Below are 9,851 nucleotides of genomic sequence, written 5' to 3'. Positions count from 1 at the left end.
ATGAATTTTTATGCCTTGTCATCTCTCAGAATTAGCATATAGAAATCATACCACCACTGCGGTTTTGAGCATATTATCTCTAAATTGGAGAAGTCCTCCTCCCTCCTCCCTCCTCCTCCTAGCTGTCTCTTCCTCTTCCTAGTGTCCTTTCTCCTCCTACTTTGTGTCCTCCTTAAGTACTACTTTGAAAATATACTCACCAAAGCAGAAAACAGGGAAGAGAGAAAGAGAGGTGGAGGAAGTTTCACTCATGTCATTCAGGAGTCACTGGTGGTGGTATTTGAAATGTCTCAGCTCATTCTATAATTGAAACCTTCAGTCACCCATGGTTCACTAAAAAAATGCCTGTGACTTGGAAACCAAAATCTCAGAAAGAAAGGGAAACTCTGCCAGTAGTCGAGCACTAATATTCCTGAACTGACATCAGCATTGCCATGTCTCAAGATGCAACAATAGAACAGTCACCTCTCAGAGCTAATCTTGGACTTTGATAATCTTGGCATGAAGAGTGTCCTGGTCAGTTAGAGAGAAAAAGGCCTCACAGAGTTAGCACTGGCAGGGCCAAGTGAGAAGCAGCTAGCTGTCTGTGTTTCCAACAGAGCGAAGGGGGAAGTAAATAGCTGTCCATTTGTCCAGCAGAGTGAACTCTGGACACTAGAGGGAGTTGTGATTTTGTCAAATTTTCATTTTCAAATTGCTTACTTGTTTTACTTATTTCATTTTCGTTTTTGAGATAGTAGTGTAATTACAACACTTCTCCTTACTCTTTTCTCTCTCCAAGCCCTTAAATATACCCCATCCCACTCTCCTTCAAATTCATGGCCCTTTTTAAATCTTTATTATTTCAAGCTTATATGTATATTCATATATATTCCTAAACATAACCTGCTCAGTCTGTTGAACATTATTTGCATGTGTGTTTACATGTTTTTAATAGTTCTTTAAAGAGGATAAAGACAGTTTAATCCAAATTATAGGTGAATAGATGAAGCTAATTTTTCCAGTGAAAGACCAAAGAACCGTTTGATATTCAGTTTTGTGGAATGAGTCCGAGTGAAAAGGCCCAGCTTTAAAACACTGATGTGGAAGAAGAGAGCGATGCGCATTGATGACCTCTCTTGTGTGCACAGCTTGAATATCGTGGGCTTCGTAAAGTATACACCTGTCCCATGAATGGGCATGGTCGCATATACCAAAGTCTGTGTGCATATATCTGAATGATGTGCTGGGAACAAGTATTAATTTTTTTATAACATTTGTTTCATGAATGGAATAGCATTTGAGAAAGCTGTTTTTATTTCTTTCCATTTTCCAGTTTAGAGCTATTATTTCTTCCAAACAGAAGAAATTATATGTTATATGCTGTTTCCTTTATACACATTGAAGCAAACTGTATTGTAAATTATTCAGTTACTTAATTGTTTGGTGAAATATTGTCTAAGTGGTTCCTTTGTATGCATATACATATAAGGAAATGTAGGCTGAGTTCTGAAAACATACATTGAAGTTCAAACATTGTAACTTACTCTTAGAGAATAATGAATGTGTGGAAAGGACAGAATTCACTATTTAAATAAAGATTTAATCTTCAACTTAAAAACAATCCTCTGAAAGTTCTGCTGTGTTTATCCCCAATTACCCAACTCCTAGAGAATGCTATCTTTTAAATCTGTACTCACCTTTTTGGTTTTTTAAAAGAAGGTGGCCCCAAAAAGAAGTGGCACTATTAGGAGGTGTGGCTTTGTTGGGGAGGGTATGGCCTTGCTGGAGGATGTGCATTCCCTGTTGAGGCAGGCTTTAAAGCTTCCTATACTCAGGATGCTACACTGTGTGACTGTCAGTCAACTTCCTGTTTCCTGCAAGATGTAGCATTTTCAGCCCCAGCACCATGCATGTTGCCATGCCCCCTTCATCATCATAATGGACTGAACCTCTAAAACTGTAAGAGACCTACCCTCAATTAAATATTTTATAAGTGTTGCCATGGTTATGATGTCTCTTCACAGCAATAGTAAACCCTAACAAAGACATTAAAACTCATCTAATGTTCTAATTTTATGTTTCTTTTGTGTGTATTTACAGGTTGATGAGTGTGCATGTGTAGGTGTGTGTGAGGCTAGGCATGTATGTGTGTGCATAAGAATGTGGAGATCAGAGCACAACCTCAGGTGTTGCTCAGAAATAGTGTTGGTTTTCGTTGAGACAGTCCTTCACTGGCCTGCAGTTCACCAAGTAAGCTAGACTGCCCAGCCATCAAGACCCCAGAATTTCCAGTTTCTGCCTTGCCAAGTCTGAGATTACGAGCATATGCAACTGTGCCTGTTTTTATGTGGGTGATAGAAATTGAAATAACATCTTCCTTTACAAGGTAAGTGCTTTACAACTGTAATGTATCCCTAACTCTAGAAATCACCTCTATCACAAAAGTTCCTAACCTTAATTTTAGTTCTAGAAGAAAAGATTCGTGAGTTTTGAGGATTCGTGTTCTCTGCATATTATAGAATATGGTTTTTATTATAAAGACAATATTGAAAATTAAGATTATTAAATTTTATTCTTTAGTTTAACCACATTGAAATCCAAAGCAACATATCCTTAAACCCAAATTTTGAAGCCAAGATACCTTTATATCTTTATATGTTTATATGTTGGTTTAGATTAGCAGCCCATACAATGAAATTGCTCTCTGTACTTAGCTCCTTCACAGTAAAAAAAAAAAAAAATCAAACAAAACACAAGAATAAGCATAATCCAGACTCTCTGTATATTCTCCATCGTTACATGGCTTATTTTTCTTTACTCCTTTAATATATGACTGTCTGTACTCTGTCTCTTTAAAGACTTTGTTTTATTTTTTTAAACCATTTACTTTTTTTTTTTTTTTTTTTTTTTTTTGGTTTTTCGAGACAGGGTTTCTCTGTGGCTTTTGAGCCTGTCCTGGAACTCGCTCTGTAGACTAGGCTGGTCTCGAACTCACAGAGATCCGCCTGCCTCTGCCCCCCGAGTGCTGGGATTAAAGGCGTGCGCCACCAACGGCTGGCCATTTAGAACTGTCTATATTCTTGTTTCCTCTCTCTCCAAAAACTTAATACATTTATTCAACACTGTGACCCATTTAGAGGTCTTTTTATCTGAATTTGTCTTTATTGCATATCTGTAATCCTTTTCTATCCAGGACCACTTCTTATTTTTTATAATTTATTTATTTATTAAAGATTTCTGCCTCTTCCCCGCTACCGCCTCCTATTTCCCTCCCGCTCCCCCAATCAAGTTTCCCTCCCTTGTCAGCCCAAAGAGCAATCAGGGTTCCCTGTCCTGTGGGAAGTCCAAGGACCACCCACCTCCATCCAGGTCTAGTAAGGTGAGCATCCAAACTGCCTAGGCTCCCCCAAAGCCAGTACGTGCAGTAGGATCAAAACCCCATTGCCATTGTTCTTGAGTTCTCAGTAGTCCTCATTGTCTGCTATGTTCAGCGAGTCCGGTTTTATCCCAGGCTTTTTCAGATCCAGGCCAGCTGGTGGCATTGGTGAGTTCCCGATAGAACATCCCCATTGTCTCAGTGTGTGGGTGTACCCCTCGCTGTCCTGAGTTCCTTGCTCGTGCTCTCTCTCTTTCTGCTCCTGATTTGGACCTTGAGATTTCTGTCCAGTGCTCCAATGTGGGTCTCTGTCTCTGTCTCCTTTCATCGCCTGATGAAGATTAATATTCAGGAGGATGCCTATATGTTTTTCTTTGGGTTCTCCTTATTTAGCTTCTCTAGGATCACTAATTATAGGCTCAATGTCCTTTGTTTATGGCTAGAAACCAAATATGAGTGAGTACATCCCATGTTCCTCTTTTTGGGTCTGGCTTACCTCACTCAGGATAGTGTTTTCTATTTCCATCCATTTGCATGCAAAATTCAAGAAGTCTGTTTAGACTCTGAAAGCCACATGCATTGCCCCAGCCTCAGGGTTGCAGCAAGTCTATATCATCATCAGGCAATTTGTAACATGCTGCTCACAGACCCCATTTAAGTGCTCGGCCTCCTGAAAGAACATGAACTAAGAAGCCCTCCCCTAAAGAAGCTAAGCAGCCTTCACTGTCAGTGCTGAGTCAGGAAAACCTTTCATAAAGGAGCTGCCAGCAAACAGAATCCATAAAAAAAAAGTGCTGCTACCAAGAAGTTGCATTAAAATCTGTACTTTTGTGTCTAGAATTCCTCTCCAATCTCTCTCAGGCTTTATGTGGATGGATTTGGCCCACTTGGTACTAGATGTAGATGGATGCTATAAAGTCATCCCACACTAGCTCAGAATTGAGTATAATAAAGGGTTCTTTATTTAGGGGTAGACTCACAGATCACAGTCCTCTGCACAAGTGGGGAACAGGAACCAAATACAGCATCTGAGAGAGAGACCACACATACTTTATGTCTGCATTTATAGTAGAAGAGACCATGCCCAAGTGGGCTGATATGTTAATGGATATTGGCTAAAGGACCAAAATAGTCTGAAACCGTTTGAGGAATCTGGCATATAAATACAGGAATAAGGGATTCAAATAAGCTCACTGCATATTTCTCCGTAGTCTGTTGAGTCCCATATCTCTCTTTCCTGAGATTTCACAATATTTCTAAAGACTTTTTCCTATGTATATATGTGTTAGTATGAATATAATTATGTGTGTGCATGTGTGTGGTTTGGAAATTACTTCAATTATATAAAGATGTGTTACACTTATTTATGCTGTTAACTGTGTAAAGTTATGTTATATTTGTTTATGCTGTATTTGTTTAATGATGTAAACTTTGCCTGCCTAATGTACTGATTGGTCTAATAAAAACCTGGATAGCCAATAACTAGGCAGGAAAGGGACAGGCAGGGCTGGTGGGCAATGAGAATAAGACAGAAAAGAAATCTAGGCTTGAAAGCAGAGAGGAATGAAGGAAGAAGGAAGAAAAAGGGACACACATGTAGGGACACCAACCAGACACAAGAAGCAGTGGAAATAAAATGTACAAAAGGGAGAAAGATAAAAAGCCTGGAGGTAAAACATAGAGGAAGAAAAACAGGTTAAGTTATAAGAGCTAACAAGAAATGAGCCTAAGCTAAGGCCAAGCATTCATAACTAAATAATAAGTATCTCTGTGTCGTGATTTGGGAACTGGTTGGTGATCCTAAAGAACAAGCCTGTGCTTATGTGGAGGACAGAGGTTGACATTAGGGTATATGTGCATCCTCATGTATGTACACACATCTGCATGTGTGCAGAGGGCTGAGGTCAATGTTAGCTGTCTTCCTCCATTACTTCCCACCTTATTGTGGAGACGGGCTCTCTAAACCTGGCACTCACCAGTTTCCCTCCAATGGTTAGCTAGTCAGCTCTAGAGATGCTCCTGTCCCTGCCTTCCCAGTGATAGAATGACAAGCACAAACACCATGCCTGTTTTTTATTTTTAAATATATTTGTAGTTAATTACAATAATGTTTCTCATTATTACATTTTTATAATGTACATGCTGTATTTATTCCACTGTCCTCTAGTGTTCCCACCACGTACTACAGTTAATCCTTTTCCTCTTCTCAACTAAATCCCTTCTATTTTCATGGCTTATTTATGTATGTGTAACTCAGTGAGTTTACATGGAACTATTTACAAGAGCATGTGTTGAAGCCTTTTTTGAAGGAGCATAGGCATTTTAGCAGTTACTACACCACTGATAAAAAAAAAAAACTCTCTCCCTTTCTCATTTCCGTTTATTGCATATGAATTCTCAGAAGGGTGGTGCTTCATGAGACTCAGTCTTTTCCATAACAGGATGTGGTCTGGTTCAATTTTGTGGGGGTCTAGTACAAGTAATTGCAGCTGTCATGAGTTCAAGACTGAAACAGTTATGCTATGCCCATGAAGTCAGTATTCTATATTTCCTCTGCACCTTTCTATGTCTTCTACATGTTTTCTTCTCCTTCTTAACTAGTAGTCCTTGAACCTGAAAGATGGCAATGTAGACATCTCATTTATTCTGGGAATCCAAAAATTACTATTTTCCATAATTTTCATAGTTATGAATCTCTGCAGTGACACACACACCACAGCAGAAAGTATTTCTGACCAAAGATGACAGCAGAACTATTCTAGGAGCATACACACAATTGTTTAGAAGCCAACTTGATAGCTATATCATTTCCATTTGTCAGAACAACAGTGATAGCTTCCTTAGTAGAGTCAATGGCCTTTCTAGTCATAGCATTTTGAACAGGTTCAGTGTACCAGATGTGAGTCCCTTGGCTGCTGAAGGATTACCAAATATCAACAGAAAAAAAATTGATTACTCCCATAATATATCTGTCACTATTGAACCAATGGGCTCATTTTTCCTGGCAGGACAATCAGCTTTTTACATAACTCTGTGGATTAAACTCTGGTTCTCATCTTTGGGTAGTAAAGCCCTTTACTGTGTAAGGAACTTCCACAGCCCCGGCTTCCCAATAGTTTTTACCCACAATGTCCCACTTAGTCTTCCATCTCTGAACCAGCACCTCTTTGTATAACACTGCAAATATTTGAGCTATGTGCCCTGACCCCTCTGACCCACAACTTTTCCTTCATTGATTATCTTTCTCAATCTTAGAGGCCAATGGCAGCCATTCCTTTCTTCTTAAAAAACACTCATCCACTTTATTTTTCAAGATTACCTTCTTGCCTCAGGAGCTCAAACTTATCTATAGAGAAATCCAGGAAATGAAATTGTCCATAACAGCTTCTGCTTGCAGCTTGGCAAAATCATCTTTCCTAATCATGGAAGAACAAAGAGTTCTGACTGATCCTTTGGACTTCAGATTAGAAATCATTTTAAGAACAAGCACAAATTAACAATTTGATGTATAATCCGGCCACTACATGCTTTCCTGTTTTCAAAAATTTTTACACTAAACATGCATTATTTTCTTTATATTAAGAGTACATTTTTATGGAATGAAGTTGTCTTTTAATTACTATAACTTTATATATTTAAACACATAATAAATGTTAATTTTTTCTAGAGAGATGATTAATGAACTATACATATTTTTAGCTTTTACACCTTGGGTGATGCTATTTTCCATGTCTCTTAAGTTTTAGTAACACTGCTTGCCCCTAGTATATTATTACTAATGTGGATAATCATTTCTTATCTCTTTTGAAAAGCAAATTAATGTTGTTCTAACCTATAGGACTTTTTTATTTTATTTTAACTTTCAGAGTACTTTTGAAACACAGAAGTCAATTAGCACTCTATTATTTAGGTATCTGGTTAAAGTAGTCTTACCTGTATACACCAAAAGCTGATTTTTGAGCAAGAATATCATTCAATTATTCCATGAATGGTGACTCTGTCACAAACATAAAATCACCCTCCCCCCTAGGGGCTGGAGAGATGGCTCAGAGGTTGAGAGCATTGCCTGCTCTTCCAAAGGTCTTGAGTTCAATTCCCAGCAACCACATGGTGGCTCACAACCATCTGTAATGAGGTCTGGTGCCCTCTTCTGGCCAGCAGGCGTACACACAGACAGAATATTGTATACATAATAAATAAATATAAAAAAAATCACCCTCCCCCAATGTCACCTGTCTTTAAGGATCCAGTAGATGCCCCAACTAATATTCGGTTGTTGATTATGTTGATCACTTTATTAAAATAATTAAACTGAAGACACAATAATTTTTCACTGAAGAGTGTTGTTGAATTAAGTTGGCACTTTTTTCATAACTGGAACTTATCCAACAGTTGGGATGAAGAAATATCAACCACATGTTTCAGATATGGCCTAACTAGTCCAACCTAAGTTATCTGCCACACATCATTATGACAGCTTTTCGGTAGACTAGTAAAACAAGTACCTATGAATTCTATAAAGGCTGTGTGTCTTCTGCTACCTTAGTGTGATAGATTGAAACTAACTTAAAACAGCTAGAATAAGAAAGAAATTGTGTATATGCCTGTGCAGTGGGATTCAGGAACATAATGCAGCCTTCACCTTAAGAAGACATAGTGAAGGAGGCAGTTTGTCTTATGCTATCAGCTCCTAAAGAAGTCTTTGACTATGGACTTACATAGCATGGAAACCTCCTACCAAAGGAAGACAAGTTTGGATTTGACCTACCAAAGTTGTAAATGAAGTGTTTTATCCACTGTTTGTATTAGCTACTCAAATTGTTCAGAAAATGTGTGGAAAAGCTGTCTCTTGACTCATTGATTTGTAAATTGCAAAGAGATGATCTACTATGTTCACATTAGGAATTGTATGCCTACAAGCTTAACTCCAGTTAGTGCAGCTCTGCTTCTCTTCCTAATCATTATGTTCATCAGAAACAATTACACATCTTACTGAGTCAATGGAAGAACTGGAAACAATACATTCAGAGAAAAATGTCCATGATCTGTCCTGACTGGCATCTGTGTAATTTAGAACAGAAGGCAGAGTGCTCCCAAACACACACACACACACACACACACACACACACACGCACACGCACACGCACACGCACACGCACACGCACACGCACACACACACACACACACGTACACACACTCGCACACACAGTGACCCAGAGCCCAGCAAAGAAGGCAGAAACCTTCCTGTGCCACATAAAGCACAGACTCTCAACTTCCTTTAGTTGAGTTGAGAAGTTATAAAATTTGATAGGACAGGCATGCCAGTAGACACCCCAAAAGAGGCATTCCCTACATAGTGCTATCATCTGAGGGTATATGCTCTTTCCCCAGGTGCCATGTGTCAAAGTATAATGACCCTACTAGGTATTTAAAAGTATGATTTTAAAATATACAATGTTTTCTAGATTAAAATCTTGGTTGGGTTATTTGGGGAGATTTGTGTGTGGTTTTCCATTCTTACTTTTGTACCCCGGACATAGTTGTTACTTTTAACCAAATTGTACAGAATCTGCTCCAGATGTAGCTGCATTTGAGTATTAAGTTCAGGTCGCAGCTTTTCAGCTCCTTCCATAGTGACTTGTGCAGTCCAGTTTAAAATGATGAAAAAGATGAAACCCAAACATTCCTTCACTGAGAAACTATTACATTGTCTAGTAGAATTCAACTGCTCTGATAATATTCCCAAATTCACCATCTTGGACAAAGAATACAAAACAAATGCTGAAAAATAATTTCCAGTTTCATTTTCAAACTTGTATTCAATACTTTGGTGATTCCAAACTACACAGAGATGATCAATTTGAGAGAAATCGGATTGATTTCAGAATATTTAGTGTTAGAATATAAGAGATAAATCAGTGCAGAAAACACTTTGGTAACAGAGAGCTATTGGTTTGGCTGAGTAGAATCAGAAGGAATATATTCTTATTTAATGCCAGCCTTCCTGTTCTTATGATGCTGTTCTTTCCCATCAAAATAGGTGCAAAATAGCCAAGATATCACTGCAGGAAATCTTCTCACTAGTGAATGTGTTCCCCTGTGTCTTACCTTTTCCTCGAGCTTCTCAATTTCAGCATAATTTCAACACATGTAAGACCATACTCAGATTCCCCAGGATTTGGAAATGTTTCTTAATTTCTTTTCTACAGTTTTTTCACTCCTGATTTTCATGTTTCAGCTCTCTTTTTTTTTCCTATTATCTCAGATATACTCAGATATACCCAGTTACACAATCTGGCAAGGTAGTTAGTGTATAGAAAATTAACTAAACATATATCTTTATCACATCTGTCTGTCTGTCTATCTATCTATCTATCATCTATCTATCATCTATCTATCTATCATCTATCTATCATCTATCTATCTATATCTATCTATCTATCTATCTATCTATCTATCTATCTATCTATCTATCATCTATCTATCTATCTAT

Source organism: Microtus ochrogaster, chromosome 5 (assembly GCF_000317375.1).
Source record: "Microtus ochrogaster isolate Prairie Vole_2 chromosome 5, MicOch1.0, whole genome shotgun sequence".
Classification (NCBI taxonomy): domain Eukaryota; kingdom Metazoa; phylum Chordata; class Mammalia; order Rodentia; family Cricetidae; genus Microtus; species Microtus ochrogaster.
The sequence above is the reverse complement of the archived record's forward strand: the minus strand, read 5'-3'. Positions refer to the sequence as shown.